This window comes from Carassius carassius, chromosome 1 (assembly GCF_963082965.1).
Source record: "Carassius carassius chromosome 1, fCarCar2.1, whole genome shotgun sequence".
NCBI classification, from domain to species: domain Eukaryota; kingdom Metazoa; phylum Chordata; class Actinopteri; order Cypriniformes; family Cyprinidae; genus Carassius; species Carassius carassius.
In genome coordinates, this window is record NC_081755.1 from 14,451,717 (window position 1) to 14,469,759 (window position 18,043).

General features: G+C 36.5%; 2 protein-coding genes and 1 long non-coding RNA gene across 5 annotated transcripts in view; all 3 read left to right on the plus strand.

Annotated features, from left to right (window-relative positions):
- LOC132150053 (zinc finger protein 664-like) overlaps window positions 1-18,043 on the plus strand; it is a 549,937-nt gene that overhangs the window by 287,641 nt on the left and 244,253 nt on the right. The gene's annotated exons all lie outside the window — the stretch shown is intronic.
- LOC132147404 (gastrula zinc finger protein XlCGF26.1-like) overlaps window positions 1-18,043 on the plus strand; it is a 384,485-nt gene that overhangs the window by 204,020 nt on the left and 162,422 nt on the right. The window lies entirely within an intron of this gene.
- The window catches only part of LOC132107776 (uncharacterized), a 58,078-nt gene continuing 40,068 nt past the window's right edge, over window positions 34-18,043 (plus strand). Inside the window, exons 1-4 of one of the 3 annotated variants that reach the window (XR_009424363.1) lie at window positions 34-322; window positions 468-677; window positions 1,050-1,363; window positions 1,452-1,712. This is a non-coding gene — a long non-coding RNA (uncharacterized LOC132107776). Of the gene's footprint in view, window positions 323-467; window positions 678-1,049; window positions 2,454-18,043 lie in introns of those variants that run through there. The other 2 variants (XR_009424359.1, XR_009424361.1) reach the window with 2 other exon arrangements.

The following is an 18,043-nucleotide window of genomic DNA, read 5'->3' on the forward strand; positions in this document are numbered from 1 at the left end:
CAACGTTTCAGGATAAATAACGAGCTGGCCATTATCGTGACGATTATTTTTAATTAGCCAAGAAAGGTGGATATCGTTATCGAGATTAAAATACGATTAATCGTGCAGACCTAGACTTAAGATGTCAGTTAACACATTATCATTATTATTATTTCTACTCCCGAAGAGTCCAACAGTTCAGAGTGCGGTAGACTCTAAAGGCTGTTAATCCGCTTGGGAATTTTCTTCGTGGACTTCAGCTGAATGTTGTTCCAAGGGTTCCATACTCTGTTCCAGGTCCTCTCTCCCTGTGGCACATAGATGTTAACCATACACTGATACGGTAAGACTTTTATTTTTCATGAAAAATATAGCTTATTATTGATGTAATTAGTTTGGTTTTCTGTTTATTTTCTTTTTTTTCTTACCTTTAAGATATCATAAGTATTCTTTCCCATTTCATTAAACAAATTATTTTGTCTTTGCAGCTGGAGTATAGTTATACATGGAGGGATTGATGGGTTCAGTCTGTGCATTATGTTTCTTTGTGCAAACACAAACAATCGGGCATCAACTGTTCTCCAGTGTTTTCTCACTGCTGTTAATCAGTATGGTTTACCCCACCGTGTTAGAAGTGACAAGGGAAGATAAAATGTTGAGGTTGCCAAATACTTTGGAACATCCTGAACGGGGCCCAGGTCAGCAGATTTTCATGCTTTTGTGTCCTGGGGATGTTATCTCCACATCTCAATTTAATTGATACTGTATGTAGCAGTATTTATCGTATACAGTATTACACTTTGTTGATTGAAAATGCTAATTGTGCATTAACAGCTGTTAACCATGTTGGTAAGCAAATTAATGGTCTGATCTTATTTACACAGCACTCTTTTATTTTTTTGCGCACCTGCTTGTCACATTTGTGCAACCCTGGTAATATCCCAAGAATCCATTTACATTTAAGATGACAACTCTGATTTATCAATGTGTCAAGTCTATCACCACTTACTATTTATCTGCCTGGCTTTCCCTGTTTCTGCTTTCCCATCTATGCAACTGATATAAATCAGAGAGAAGATGCCACATCACTGGAAAGAGTGTCCACAACCAGAGAATAGAAAGGCTGTGGCGTGACGTCTGTTGTAGTGTAGTTAGCAACTACTACACCACCTTTAGGTAACTCGAAAACAATGGGCTGCTCGAACCTGATCAAGATCTCCACATCATATGCCTCCATTTTGTCTTCCTGTCAAGACTGAATTGGCATCTAAAGGAGTTCATCCAGATGTGGGACAGGCATCCACTTTCCACAGAGGGAAACAGGTCCCCAGAGCAGTTGTGGATTGCTGGTCTGCTTTTGGGGAAACAAGACAATCCTGACCAGGTGGCCCTGTTGTCCTCTTTGCAGCTAAATTGTCAACAAGGCTACTTAACTCAGTCCTTTGTACAATATCTGCTTCATTTTTCAACAGATTGATGTCACAAACTGGGGCATTGATTGGGATGGACCTGTTGCACCACCAGACTCAGAGTCTGTTGAGGTCCCAGCAGCTCCCAAGGATTTGCATCAGAGAGTAGAGGAGCATTTGAGGGCAAACATTGATCCTTTTATGACCAGTGAGACCTTTTGGGGTGGACATTTATCTACAAGCCATGTCATTGGCCAAAGCCTTTAAGGCTACACAACCGTAAACCACAACTCCTCCACCCTCATCCCACGAAATAAGGCTTTGGTAAGAAAATACGCTGCAATTGCTTATAACGTTTTTTTTCACTGCTTTCCTATAACTCGTGTTCTTGGTGTCACTTCCACTTCATGTAACCGCAGTCTGCAAGGATAACAAGAGCATAAAGGTCCGTTCACACCAAGAATGAAAACTATAACTATTACTTTTTAAGAATGGTTTCCAATTTAAAGGGGACATCAGATGCCCCATTTTCCATAGGTTGTTACAATTTTTAGGGTTTTCATGAAATGTCTGCAAAATAATCCAATTCCTCTCTGGTCATGTAACAGCATCTTATCAAAACAAGCTCTGTTCATGGCGACTTGGTTCAGTGTCTCTTTAAATCAGGGTGGTGAATGTCATTCCTGGAGAGCATAGCCGTGCAGAGATTTGCAACCCTAATCAAACACACCTGAACAGGCTAATCAAGGTCCGAAGGATTAATAGGAAACTACAGGCAGTTGAGTTTTTATTGGGGTTGGAGCTGAACTCTGCAGGACTGCGGCTCTCCAGGACAGGAGTTTGTCACCCCTGCTTTAAATGATAAAAAGCTACTGCTCACCTGTCCCCTCTTTTCCATGGGTCGTGTTGCGTGACTTGCCGTGGACTCCATGTGTGGTTATCTTATTCATATAGGTAGCTATCTACGTAGAGCCTGGCTGCAAATTAAAATGGCTTGCTATATGAGACATTTTCATACTAAAGACAACTTGTAATAAACTGGCTGCATGATTGTTTTTTTAAGAAAATGGAATTCAAACCATGATGACATATAGAAATTATACTGTTGGGACCATTGTCTGAAGAATTTTTGTTTTTTGTAGATGATGAATGAATACATTGACAGCTATTTAGATTTCATTAAAATTGCACATTTATTGTAGCAGATGACATTGCGGAGAAGCTCTGCACCACAAAATAAGTAACATAAAAGGTCACTTACATCCACTTTCATTACTGCAATCTGAAACTTAGAATAAGCACACAGTTATGGTTCACTGGTGTACATGAAAATATTGTTATTATTGTATTGTTTCATTTTGATCTTGGTGTGAACAGGGGTGTATTCCAGAAAGCAGGGTTAACTTACCATGACCTAAACCCTGAACTTTCGGTTGATTAACCCCAAACATTGCTTACTCAGGGTATGTGGTTCCAAAAACACATCCGGGAGTAAGTTCATTCAACTCCGAGTATGTTCCTGGTTAAGACTCAAGACATTCTCAACAGAGCGGCGAATCGACGGGTCACTATAGAGACGGATGCTAGGAAAAAACGCGCCAAGCTGTTTCTTTCTTCTTCTTTTGTTCATTAGTTGTTTACTTGTTTAGTGCATATCGCCACCTAATTGATGGCTGTGCAATTTTTATTTATTTCCATTTAATCTTTAATCCTTGAGAATGTGATTGTGAATGTGAGAATGCTAATTTATATTAAGTCATATCAGAAATGTAATTTGATTTAAATTTAGACATTATAGAAAATGCCGATCCAGGTGTGAGATAATATAAAATGTAATAAATAAAATAAATAAATATATATTATATATTTAATATATAATATATATTAAGTTAAACATTACCTAAATCGTATTTATACAGATAACTCTTATATATGCCAATAAAAGAAATAATCATATAAGAATAATATATTGCCTTATTTCTTATATTAGCGCTTCATATATATATATATATATATATATATATATATATATATATATATATATGTAATATTATATAATGATCTGTCACGCCCACTGAAGGCTCGTTGAAGGGAACTAACCCTGGAACATAACCTGCTCCGGAGTGTATTTATAACAACTAACATACCCTGAAAGTTACCTCCGTTTTTGGAACCGAAAGTTGATGTTATCCACTTACTTATTCTTAAACATACCCGGGTATGTCACATAACCTGCTTTCTGGAATACCCCCCAGGCCTTAGCTGTTGTGCTGCATGTTGATATTAATGACATCCGGCTGCAGTATTTGGAGAACCTGATGAGGAACTGTAGGAGCCTTATTGAGATGGTAAAAGACTTTAAATATGCAAAGAAAGTGCACTCCTATTACTTTGGATGGGAGAGAGTATAATTCCCATTTTGAATTTGTCCCACCTTAAGAATAAAATAGCCCAGTGTTGCTTCGCAAAGTCATAGCGTCACTGCAACTGACGTTAGAAGCTGTGGTTGCTTTAAAAAAAAAATTTACAATGTGAGGCTCGTGCAAATAGCTGACAAACCGCATAGGCTGATCAAGCTTGAAAAGTAGTAACGATACATAAACAAAACTTAGGAGAATAAGTTGTCAGATTTCATTGGTGATTTCAAATATGAAATGTAATCTTAAACTTAAAGAATAGTTTAGGAGAATTTGACGTGTCCCAATTAAAAAAGATAGGAGCTGCACTTGCATAAGTGATTATAGGTACCGAAAGGCATTTCTATGTGAAATAACAGTGAAATGACATGTCTTAAAGGGACTTTGATGATACACAGTACATCCCCTGCAACAATGATCATAATGTCCGGACTGCTTCAGAAGTAACAACAAGGACTTGAACCGTTAGGCACAGGTGCATCTAAAATCTAAATAAATGTTATATCATGAAAGTTCATTTCAGTTATTTAACTCAAATTGTGAAACTTGTGTATTAAATAAATTCAGTGAACAGACTAAAGTAGTTTAAGTCTTTGGTTCTTTTAATTGTGATGATTTTGGCTCACATTTAAACAAAAACCCACCAATTCACTACAAATTAGAATATGTTATGAAAAACATAAAAAAAAACATTTTAGTGAATTGGTGGGCTTCTGGAAAGTATGTTCATTTACTGTACATGTACTCAATACTTCGTAGGAGCTCCATTTGCTTTAATTGCTGCCTCAATTCAGTGTGGCATGGAGGAGATCAGTTTGTGGCACTGCTGAAGTGGTATGGAAGCCCAGGTTTCTTTGACAGTGGCCTTCTCTGCATTGTTTGGTGTCTTGTTTCTCATTTTCCTCTTGACAATGACCCATAGATTCTCTCTGGGGTTCAGGTCTGGTGAGTTTGCTGGCCAGTCATGCACACCAACACCATGGTCATTTAACCAACTTTTGGTGCTTTTGGCAATGTGGGCAGGTGCCAAATCCTGCTGGAAAATGAAATCAGCATCTTCAAAAAGCTGGTCAGCAGAAAGAAGCATGAAGTGCTCCAAAATTTCTTGGTAAACGAGTGCAATGATTTTGGTTTTCAAAAAACACAATAGACCAACACCAGCAGATGACATTGCACCCCAAATCATCACAGACTGTGGAAACTAACACTTGACTTCAAGAAACTGGGCTACGAGCTTCTCCAACCTTAATCCAGACTCTAGGACCTTGGTTTCCAAAAGAAATACAAAACTTGCTTTCATCTGAAAAGAGTACTTTGGACCACTAGGCAACAGTCCAGTTCTTCTTCTCTTAGTAAGATGTCTCTTACATTGTCTGTGGTTCAGCAAATTCCTTAACACGTCTGTGTGTGGTGGCTCTTGATGTCTTGACCCCAGCCTCAGTCCATTCCTTGTGAAGTTCACTCAAATTCTTGAATAGATTTAGCTTGATACTCTTCATAAGGCAGTGGTTCTCTCAGTTGGTTATGCTTCTTTTTCTTCCACAATTTTTCCTTCCACTCAACTTTCAGTTAATATGCTTGGATATAGCACTCTGTGAATAGCTTCTTTGGCAATGAATGTTTGTGGCTTATTCTCCTTATGAAGGGTGTCAATGATTGTCCTCTGGACAACTCTCAGATCAGTAGTCTTCCCCATGATTGTTTAGCCTCTTGAACCAAAGAATTGGCATTTGAGTTGATTGAGCTGATTGGCATGTCACCATGTACCTGGACAAAAAGTAAATAAATGTATTTGAAGTAGATTTATTAATGTTTACACTTTTGCATTTCCTTTCTTGCATCGTCTTGAATTTCACAAAAGAGGTGCCGGTGCTCTATTATAGCATATATATATATATATATATATATATATATATATATAGAGAGAGAGAGAGAGAGAGAGAGTTTTTTTTTTTTTTGATGACTCACCTCATCCCCTGAGGTAACAACAACAATATTGAAGGGGTTTTATATAAAGCAGTCAACAGACGACCTTATAAAAAAATAATAAATCCTTTTATTAGTTTGTGGATTTGCTTGAGCTAGAAAGAGCTACTGAACATAAATAAAATGTGCAAAAGGATTTTGAAAAAATACCCTTACAATAGGGTGACCAGATGAGATTGGCTGGGGGGGGGGGGTAAGGCGGTTGTCTGCGGTCTTGGGTGACGGGATGGGAAATTATGATTTTAGACTTCGTAGCCTATAATAAAAGATAATGAATTTCAAACCTTAACTAAACACATTTTTATTCAAAGATCAACCGTCAGTCATTACTCTTAGTCTGCCACAAGAAACAACAACATTAAAATCATGAACTCAAATGTCATTGTAAAAAGAAAAAAAAAACGATGACTGTTGTAACAGTGCGTAAATCAGACCTTTCTGTAACGCTAACGCTAATGAGCTTAAACATATTTTTTGTACACAGTGCCGCGAACTGTCAATCACTCCTGTACGCGTGCATCAGTGTCCTTCTCGCAGCTGCAGCAACTTGCGCTCTCTTCATCAAACTTTAGAACAAAAAGGATGTATTGTCTTTGTGCATATAGATTAATTAGATAAATGAATATCTAAATTCATGCCTAGCTGCCTACGGACTACGGTATTTTTTTAGAACTTAGAAAAAAGATGCTGCAGCCAATGAGCAGCCCTGGCGGGGGCTGGTTGCAGGACGACTCAACCTCCGCAGACAGTTTTTGATGTTTATTAGACAATAACTACTCAGATTTTGCTTTATTATAATTATCGGGACAATTAGGGCCAGATTCGGGATTCGGGACAACAGTTTAGATCTTGGGACTGTCCCGAATTTCTCGGGACGTCTGGTCACCCTACCTGAAAGAGCTACTGCATTACTTCATTAGCTTGCGTCTGACCTGCAGCGATATCATTCAGAATTGGTAGGGTGTCAGCCAGCAAGTCATCTGATTCTGACCGTGTTGTTCTAGTTCTCAGAGTCTAAAGCCAGGAGAGCATAATAAGTGTTGTTCACTGTATTTGAATTGTTACCGAGCCGAGTGTGCGCGTTTCACACACCCTCTCCAGACACGTTGAGTTGTTACTGAGAGCGGCAAAAGCGACGGATGCGCTTTTCACTTGTTAAACTCAAGGGTGTATGGGTAACTTAGTCTCTGTTCTCGATGAGACGAATTAGGAACCAAAAGATTAAATCCTCTATTAAAACAGATGTCCAAATGAGCGTACCGGTACGCTAAAAGCACGTTCTGGGTGCACGGAGAGGTGGCGGTACGCTCAAGAGCTATATTTGGAAGTGGCGGTACTGAGTACCGGTGCGTACCAGCCCACTTAAAGCCCTGCACATAATTAGAAGTGCACATAGGGATGACATCAAAACATGATGATTTTCCAATGGGTTCTTTTACACAAATCATGAGCAAATAAGGTGTGTGGTAAACATAACTTGACAATACTTATTTTTATTTTTTTTATTTATAACGTAATTTTATGAAATATGTGCAGCCTTTCAAGTCTTACTTCAATAAGAATGATTTGTAATACAATAATTGTTGTCTAACAATATATATATATATATATATATATATATATATATATATATATATATATATATATATATATATATATATAATTGTGACGACCTGGGTATTCATTGGGTTTTTTCCAGTAGAAGACGGATGACTCCGCCCCCCCGTAACCTGGTTGCATCCATGACACCTGTGCCCAATTTCCCTTGACTCTTTAAGAGAAGCAAGCTCGATGGCAGAGAGGGCGGGCGGCCAACTTGATTGCTTTTCACTATGGTTTGATAATGTTTCTTTTTGCATACATCACGAGACCACAGCCCACTACATTCTCACACATACCTTTAGGACGCCATTACTGACTTTTTAACACTACAGTACCTAGTTTTGTATATTTGTCGTATCTACTGTATTTTTCGGACTATAAGTCGCACCTGAGTATAAGTCACATCAGTCCAAAAATACGTCATGATGAGGAAAAAAACATATATAAGTCGCACTGGACTATAAGTCGCATTTATTTTTAACCAAGCACCAAGAGAAAACATTACCATCTACAGCCGCGAGAGGGCGCTCTATGTTTTCAGTGTAGGCTACAGGAGCACTGAGCAGCATAGTGCGCCCTCTGGCAGCTGGAGACGGTAATGTTTTCTCTTGGTTCATGTCTCTTAGTTCATTTCTCTTGGTTCATGTCAAATTAATTTTGATAAATAAGTCGCACCTGACTATAAGTCGCAGGACCAGCCAAACTATGAAAAAAAGTGAGACTTATAGTCCTGAAAAATACGGTAAATAAAACGTTTCTTTACGAATTGGCTCTCTTACACTAAGTAGACATCCAAAAGGCCCTTTTTCCCGCCGCACGTACCGCTGCGGTGGCGGTATAAAGAGCATTTGCAACCTTTGACCGCTGAGTGGCGCTTTAACCACAAGTTATCAAACAAGCGCATCAAAGCACATTTTCGGTAATAGACGTCAGTTTTGCCTCGCTGATTTGTTAGATTTGATGGCTTCAGTCAGGGAAAATGAAAGAAAAACAGTGACTACGTTTACAAGCTGTTAAAATTCGGGTTATGGTCGGGTAAAGGTCACTATTCGGGTTTCTGAAACATTCGGGATAACCCGTTTACATGCGTGAGCAGAGAGTTACTCCTGTATACATGGAATGTATAATCAGTCGCCAATATCCCGATGTAAACGGCGACGCACGGTTAGCGTCTGGATGTACGGACAACAAGACGCAATATGCGTCATTTCCGATTCTTCTTCCTGTATCCAAAGACAACAACAACAACAGCAGCAGCAGGCGGATAATGAATAGTTTGGGCAGATAGCGATAGTCTTTGTTTGCGCTTTGGCGCTGGTACTGATCCACCAGCAGCACTTGACACTATTGTGCCTCATGGTCTTTATTAGTAGAAGGAGAGAAATTGAGCAAGAGATGGGAAATGTAGCTGGAGCTGTGCCACACATATCCACGATACCCGTTACCACCAGAGCCAACCGGACACTCTGGATGAAGGTGCGCAGTCAGGACTGCTGGGAACGGGTTGTAATGATGGAGTTCACCGACACGGACTGGCGTGACAATTTTCGTATGTCATGCCAATCTTCTGTTAAACTTTGCCGTATGATGGAGAGAGTGATGGAGCCCTGTGAAGTAACCATTCGCACACCAGTGCCTACAGGGATGTGTGTTGCCATGGTGCTATACAAACTAGCAAGCTGCGCAGAGTATCGTGTGATCGCAAACCAATTCGGAGTGCACACGAGCACCGTGAAGAAGATGGTGTATTTTTTTTTTTTGCCACGGAATGGTCGACTCTGTCATCAAAACACTTATTAGAGTACCCACTTTGGAGGAGGCATGTGCCATCGCAGAAAGATTTGAACAGACCCACTCCATTCCTCAAATTATAGGTAAAAATATTTCCTGCTCTTGTCTTGATAATTTCAGTGCAGTTTTCTAAAAGTAGGCTAAATGTGAACTGTACTATGTGTGTAGGCTACACTGCTGTGTGTAAACTTACTTTTATTTTATTTTTTTATCATAGGCTGTGTGGATGGGAGTCACATCCCTTGTTTGCCTCCAAGTGATGGCTACAGGGACTTCATAAATAGGAAGGGATGGCCCTCCTATATCCTCCAGGGAGTCTGTGATGACAAATACTGGTAAGTGTTTTGCTATTCCCAGCTTTTATATTTAAGTTTATGATGATAATAATTTGTATAAGGTTGACAGACATACTCCACTTAGCTATAATAGAACCCCTCCTTAGCATCTATTGAATGTTTTACAAAGTTTTTGAAATTAGAGTTCAAGGAGGTCCACTGTTAAAAAGAAAAATAGAAGTTAAAAATAAATATCACATGCTTCATGTTCAAATAATTATGATCTCATTATTGACCTGAAAGAATTGGGGTTATAATTTTTGCCATAATCAAGGAGCCCCAATTACACTTTGATTCACTGTGATAATTTTTCCATAGCTTCTGGAATGTGAGCTGCAAAATGCCTGGTTCTGCGCATGACGCCAATGCACTCAGGCAGTCCCATCTGTTCCAGAATGCCCACTCCTTCCCAAAGGTAGGTAATGCATGAAAACAGCATTTGAAATCTTGTTTGGTTGTTAAATGTAAGAGGTATGTTATTAATTTTCTATTAATGTTATTAAACCAGAGTTTTAGATTTTATACTTGCGACAAAATTAAAATGTGTGATGACATAATTTCGGACCCTAATATTTATATCTCAATGTCCCATTTAGAGAGCAGTGCAGATCGAGGGGCAGGATGTGGATTTTTTCCTACTGGGAGATCCTGCTTACCCGCTAATGCCCTGGCTAATGAAGGGCTATCTGCAGTCTCCAAGACTGACACCACAGGAGGAATCCTTCAATGTGTATTTGAGTTCTGCTAGAACAAGTATTGAGATAGCATTTGTTCGACTGAAATCTCGTTTTCGTGTTCTGTTGAAGCGTAGTGATTTCCATTACACATTTATGCCATACATGGTAGCAACATGTTGTGCTCTGCACAATTTTTGTGAGATGGAGAAGGAGCATGTTAATCCCAGATGGGCAGAGGAGGCAACATCTGCAGGAAGGTAGTTTCCACAGCCTGTGTCACAGGCCAATAGGGCCAATAGCAGTGCAGCCACAGCCATCAGACGGGCACTAACAGATTACCTTGCTGCACATGTCCCACTCCGTAGGCACTTATAGGAGGAGAACGCGAGAGAGTAAGATGAATGGGGGGTGATGGGAAAGAAGCGGATCTAAGCTAATGATTTGTTACTTGCATCGCATTGTTTTTTCTAAGGTCTTTAAATGTTTATCTGCTCTCTGGAGTGTGAAACCAGCTTGAGTTTGTTGCTCCCTACTTATGAAAGACAGAGAAGAGGTATCTAAAAGTTGTGTTTACAATTTCTAATAGAAGTTCAGCACATGCAAGTTTAAGTAACTTTTATATAACATTTGTTATTCAAAATAAATCATATGACATAAAGTAACAGCTTTGTTTGTTTTGTATTTACAATGAGGTAAAACTGAGGTTCAAATAAGGGTCAACTTGTAGTAGCTTTAAACATAAGGAGCAAGTGTGTTACAAAGTGCCTCTGAAAATGTTTTGTAATAAATAAAAATTGTAAAGGTGTAAACCTTTTACAAAAATACTTTCAAGAACATACTTCGTAATAAAAGAACAAAACTGACACAATGGTCTCAATTTTTAACTTGTCTTCTACAGTTGGAAGAATCTTTTAAAACCTTGGTCACCATCGTTGTGGTCATCACGTTCAGGCTGAGGTGTTTGTGAGTAGGGGACACGATGTGGAGGAGCAGAGGGTTGCCCATAATTGTCAAAATGGTTGTTGTATGGATGATACATTGGCTGGGGCTGAGAATTGGTAAAGACAGGCTGAGGAGTTGGCCGCTGCAATAAGGCACCTAACCCTGTGAGGAGTTGGGTTATTAAGACACTCGTTGAACGGGTTGTTTCTGCGATCAGTTGAGACATGAGTGCTTCATCCCTGGCATGGCTCAACTGCCTTTGCTGCTCACTCCATTGGTTCTGTGCGTGCTGCATTCTCTCCATGAACTGTTGTTGTTGAGTAAGTGAAGCTGTTCCACGGGGCCTGGACCTGCGACTTGACCCACCTAAAGCAGACAAGACAGCCCTTAGCTTGCACCATCAGCTATACTACATAATATCTCTTCTTAATCACTATAATCAAAGTGACCATTAAAGAAACTGATTATTTTCAGACATTACACAAGGAAGAGGATTGACTTAGTGTTACAATACTATGCTCTAACCAGTTATGCCTTAGTAATACTATTTAGAAATCCTACCAGGAGTAGCTGCAGTTGGATTTGATGGCTGTGTAGACTGAGGAGGTGCAGTGGCATCCGATGGTTGTGTAGGAGGTCCACATGCTCCATTCTCTGCATCTGGCCAAAAAAGACACCAAAAACAAGCAAAACGTTACGACAATAAATTGTTCTTCAAGGCATCTCCAGCAGGTGATAAATAAAGTATGAACAATGCAGTGTTGATTGACATAGTATTTATTACAGTATAGAAACTATTCTGCATTATTATGTGATAAACAGTGTTTGTAGTATATAAACAAATCATTATTATTTGTTATTGTCCAGCATTTATAGATTTCTAAGCCAATTAAAAGCTAGAAATTAGAGAAAAAATAAAGTTGCCTATACTACCAGTCAGAAGTTTTTGAACAGTAAGCTTGTAAGGTTTTTTTTTTTTTTTTAAGAAGTCCCTTCTATTCACCAAGCCTGCATTTATTTGATCCAAAGTACAGCAAAACAGTAAGATTTTGAAATATTTTTACTAGCCTATTTAAAATAGCTGTTTTATATTTGAATATATTTCAAAATGTAATTTATTGAAGATCCTGGATCTGTTTTTTCGCTCTTCTTTATTCTTTTTTTATGTATTATAGAAGTATCGGATCGGGACACGGTATCGGCAGATACTCAAAATCAAATGACTCGGACTCGAGGACAAAAAAACCTGATCGGGACATCCCTATTTATTTTACTTATTTATCAGGGACAGTGCATGTTACCCATACACAAAAGAAATATATTTGAAATATATTTTCAGTATATATTTTGGAATATATGCAAAAATTTGAAATTGGCCCAATAATTATATATTTCACACTTAACATCATATATTTTTGTTATATTTCAGAATATATTTCAATGTATTTGGAATATATGCCACATATATTTTGACACTTTTGGGGACCCATACAGAAATACACTGAAATATATTCTGAAATATAACAAAAATATATGATGTTAAGTGTGAAAAATATTTATTGGGCCAATGTCAAATATTTGCATATATTCCAAAATATATACTGAAAATATATTTCAAATATATTTCTTTTGTGTATGGTTAGGCAACAGTTGTGGAACTAATGAGTAGCATTACTATTTATTATAACAATTGACCTTAGTTACGTAGCTATTTTGCTCAGATAAGGCGAGCTAACCTACCTTAGTCGTCAGGTAACTGTTCCTGTTCGTCCTCAAAGCCGTCCTTTGGGCCTATTCCCCAAAATCTCATCCATTATGTCGAACTGGGGGAAAGAAGATGGGTCGGGCCCGCTTGTACCGTTTTGTTTCTTCGCCTTGAAGTATGCCTTTTACAGCATCTTCCAGCGGTACTTGATTTGGTCTGGCGTCCGTACAAACCCTGCTTCGCGTAACTTTTCGGTCACCTTCTTGTAAATCTCACTATCTCGGTACTTTCTGCCGTCAATAAAAGACATTATATTCATGGTTTTCACCACACTAATAAAGAAATTGGTCTCCTCCTCGCTCCAAAAGTGTGGTGCTGTGCTGCGTCTCGCCATGTTAACCTCGACTTGTTTACTTCCGCTATACTGCACGCGGGGTTTTTTTATGCGCCGTCTCTACTCAAAAGACCAAGATTACTTGCGAATAGAACATGCGCAGAACACACATTTTGATGGGGATATGCCGAAACGCGTTTACAAGACCAAATATTCGGGTTAGAAAAGGGGTACCCCAGGTATAATATCCCGGTTTTTAAAAACCGGGATATGAGCATATCCGGGTTTTTGCCGGTGTTTACATGGCCGTGTGCGACCGGGTTATTGCTAATATTCCGGTTTTGAACGAGTTATTGGCTGCATGTAAACGTAGTTAGTGTAGTTAAAATATTTAATATTTAATATCCACAGACGAAAGTTTGGTACTTATGAAGTTATGTGCATTTCTTAGAACGAATTCAAGCAAGATAAATGTCAAGCCTGTGCCTGAACCTGTGATTATATTTTCTCTACACTGTAAAAAATTGCTGTAGTTTCTACAGCAAAATTTTACATAATTTTACTTTATAAACATTTTACAAGATGCAGCTGTAATTCGCAATGCATTATGGGTCAAATAAGGTTTTACAGTTGTTAACAGTATATTTCCACGTCAACTGTAATTCATTTACAAGAAGCAGGTGTTGTCACTGTAGTTTCTGCTTTTTACACTAACTTACTGTAGTGTGGCATTATGGGATTGCGCGCATCATTCAAATCTGAAACCCAGCCGACTGAAGCAGCGTGAGAACGACTGAAGATTAGAGGCTTTGTTCATAATTCCTGGTAAGTTAACTTAATTATACTTGAGAAATATATCCTTTTTATATTTATTTGAGTTAATGTATAAGCGATATCATGTCACAATAGCCTCCTATCCTGACATTTAGAGAAGTGGCCTTGGTAATTTCTGTGCAGTAAACTGGGAATTGCTATCATAGCATAGTTAGGCCAAATTTTCGATTTTTGGAAGTTAGTTACATTTTCTTATTGAGAGCATTTAAAGTAGTGTTTACCTAACTTTTATCATAAAGCCCAATGCGAACGATTGTCATAGTAACTATACTAACGTTATCTGTCAAAATAACTGACAAACAGCAAAATATGTGAAATTGTGTGTGTTTATATGTGTTCATTTGTTTATATGTGTTCAACTGTCCCATATTGACGTGCGCCTTACTTTAATAAGTGAAAGACATATTTATATGCCCAACTGGACAAGTTAGCCTGATTAAAAAAAAAAAAAGACTGAGGAAGCATCGAAACGCGAGACTGATTATGATTATATTAACGTTTCATTCAACATCAAAACAAGCTTAACGGCACACATAAACTCACGGGAAATACATGAAGTAAATGTTCAACTGTTGAGTTTATTTATAACATATTATATAAGTAGCATCACAAGTGAGCTGTATTCCTGAGTATCACGATTGCAAATACATAGTTCAATAAACAATTAGTTAACAAGTTACTTACCTTTTTAGACACAATATTAACTGTTGTTCTATTTCACTAACGAAAATAGTTCCAAACAACGATCAAAGCAAAACTATTTTCCTTATTCTCAAATCAAAACTAAGCGTTTTTTTTTTGCTGAATGATTCAGCTTTTTGAACAGATCGGTTCAATTAATGACTCAGTTGATTCATTAATTAAGTTATTTGCTGCCACCTAATGGCGGTTTAGTTTCACATTTAAAAAGTATCATTGCATTTTTCCAACATTTATTAATTGTATTTCCAAAAATTAATGTAAAACATTAATGTCATTACACAGTTGTAATTTTGCACTGTAAATTATTTAATTTGATTGGTGGTATTTATAATCAATTTATAATTATAATTTATATAATTTATAATAGTTTGTTTTTTCTAAAATATATGCCATTTTCTGTGTTAATTTTGGTCTCATTTATGTAAATGCTTTAAAGAAATCAAAAGATTATTTTCTTTATTTCTTGTAGGTGCAAAGAATAGCAGCTGATGGGGAGAAATGTTTGATGCTTCAAGACTCTGAAGCTGATTTTATTAGGTAATGTATTAATTATTTAAATAATTTGATAAACTTGTAATTTAGATTAAATTTTATATTGAAATACTGCATTGTAGGTTGCATTATTGCTTATATTTCTTAATTTCAGGTCCACCCAGTGGCTTTTGACTATTTGAGGGTCAGATGGTTGTGAATTCATACCTCAACTTTGTAGCTGGATTTGGAGTCTTATTACAACTTCAGTCTGGCGTCCCAGGAGCAGGCATCTATTGCACACTTGAATTTTTTCAAAGGTAACAAGTTTTACTTAAGTAATTTCATTTGCAAAAAAGGTAACTTATCACTGTTAACGTGATTAACAGTGATTAATGTCATTTCAAACCCGTAAAAGCTTTGTTCGTCTTTAGAACACAATTTAAGATATTTTGAATGAGAACCGGGAGGCTTGCGTCTGTCCCACTGACAGCCAAACAATTAACAATGTCTAAGCCCAGAAAAGTATGAAAAGCATCGTCAGAATAGTCCATCTGCCATCAGTGGTTCAACTGTAATTTTACGAAGCCATGAGAATATTTTTGTATGCAAAGAAAACAAAAAGAACAACTTTATTCAACAAAGACGTTATTTTTGTTTTTGTTCAAATCAAAGCGTAAATGAACATAGAAAGCGTGTCCATGTGACCCAGCTGACACAGAACAGCAGCTGCAGTTTGAGTCCAACAGATACTCTCTAAATGGTGCTACACTGATGCGTAGAGGCTAATTGTTGAATAAATCGTTATTGTTGTTTTCTTTTCATACAAAAAGCATTGTCGTCGCTTCATAACGTTACAGTTGAACCACTGATGGACTGTTCTGATGATGTCTTTCATACTTTTCTGGGCCTTGACAGTTGTATTTACTGGCAAAACAAGTGGAAAAGTCTCAGAAGAGGGACAACCCTCATGTGTGTGCTCATCTCAGAAAGTTGATGGACTTTCAGTATGTATTTATTAAATTGTCTTTTGCAGGAATATTCTTAATTTAATAGAACATAAGCTCAAACAACAGAACTTGTGATTTAATGTTGATTCCAGCATTTTATTTTAATCATTTTCTTTAAAACATTATTATTATTTTTTTTTACAAAAATTATACAAATTCTGTTGATTGACCTTCATTTTTATAGAAAGTTAATCTTCTACTCTGAATATGGCTTATTTTTTTAACTTATTTGTAGTTATTTGTGATGCTGTGTTATTTTTATGATAAAATTTTAACTGTTGAAAGACTGACATTTTTATTTTACCAGTAAAAGCCTTGCAATGTCTTTCTGCCAGTTTTAATAAATACTTATTTGCAACATCATTGACTTTATTCATTTTTATTCATTTGTAAATGTACTAAGATAGAGCTCATGATAATGCATTTATATCAGTATTTTATAGTTTACTGTTAAAATTATTCTTTAAAGCAGTTTCATTGTTAAATTATTACAACATCATATTGTATTTAGGGGTATTTACAGGATTTTATTGGCAACTTTAGTTGCCCGTTAAATACTGTAATTTAATGAAATCACAAATAAATGCTGTAAAATATATTTACAGGACTTTATTGGCAACTTTTTTGCCAGGTAAATACTGTACTTTAGTGAAATTACAAAATATTGCTGTAAAATAAACTACAAGTTAAATTCAATGTTACTGTAAAAATACTACAAACTACTGTATTTCACATACAGCAATTAACTGTTATTTGCTTTGCAGTAATTTCCTGTAATCAATTTTACAGCAATTAACATCATTTTTACAGGATTTTATTGGCAACTTTTTTGCCAGTAAAATCCTGTAAATTCTACAGTACATTTTTTACAGTGTAATCTACATGTATTAAACCATATTTTAGATTTGATACATTTAAAAGGTGTGCAGTATTATTTATATTATATTAATTATGCATTATATTATTTAAAAGAAATTGTGGTTTACTTTGCATCGGAGCATTAAAAGTGGTAGCCTATTTTAGGGGGGTTGGCTACATGGATTAATATGCAAAATGTCAATATTTTCATATATTATGCCTATATTTTAATTTATATTTTCAATATAAATATATTTTTTCCTTTAATAAAACAACATGCATTTTTGTTATTCGTTACCTGTCCTTTAACTTATTGGGGAAAAAACATTTGTCTGTAAACTGATTAAGAAATTGTTGCATGTTTAAACATGAAGCACTGTATAATTTCGTTCCCATTATTTAGGCCTAATTAGCCTAAAACAAGAAACGAATAAAATTAAACCTGCACGATTAAATCTTTGAAACTCTAATAAATGGACGGATTAATAAACTGTCCTCACGATTAAACTCAAGTTCTCTCATTATAATCAACAAAATACACACGATGTAAAAAAGAGCTTCATTAACTGACAACATAAGTGATTTTAAAGGGAGCCTTCTTTACTTGCTTTTAGTGCTGGGCGATAGCATATGGCCTAAAAAGAATCTGATTTATGATTTAAATCGATTATAAAATCAATATTCCAATGACAAAGAAATTTTTCAAAACAAGTTTTAATATAGTTATAAATTTATAACTGAGACAAGATGATAAAACAACTGTGATGTTATTACCTTAATGCTGGAAAGACCTTTATTTTATTTTATTATTAATATTTATTATATATTATTTATTATTATTATTTATTTTTTGTTAATACAAGCCCATCAGCTGTGCAAATTTTGTTTGTGAGGAAAATAACAGTACATTTTTGTCAGTTATTTTATCTAAACAGATCGATTAATTTCTTCAAGATTTCAAAATCAAATAGCCTACTGATAATGTAGTAGC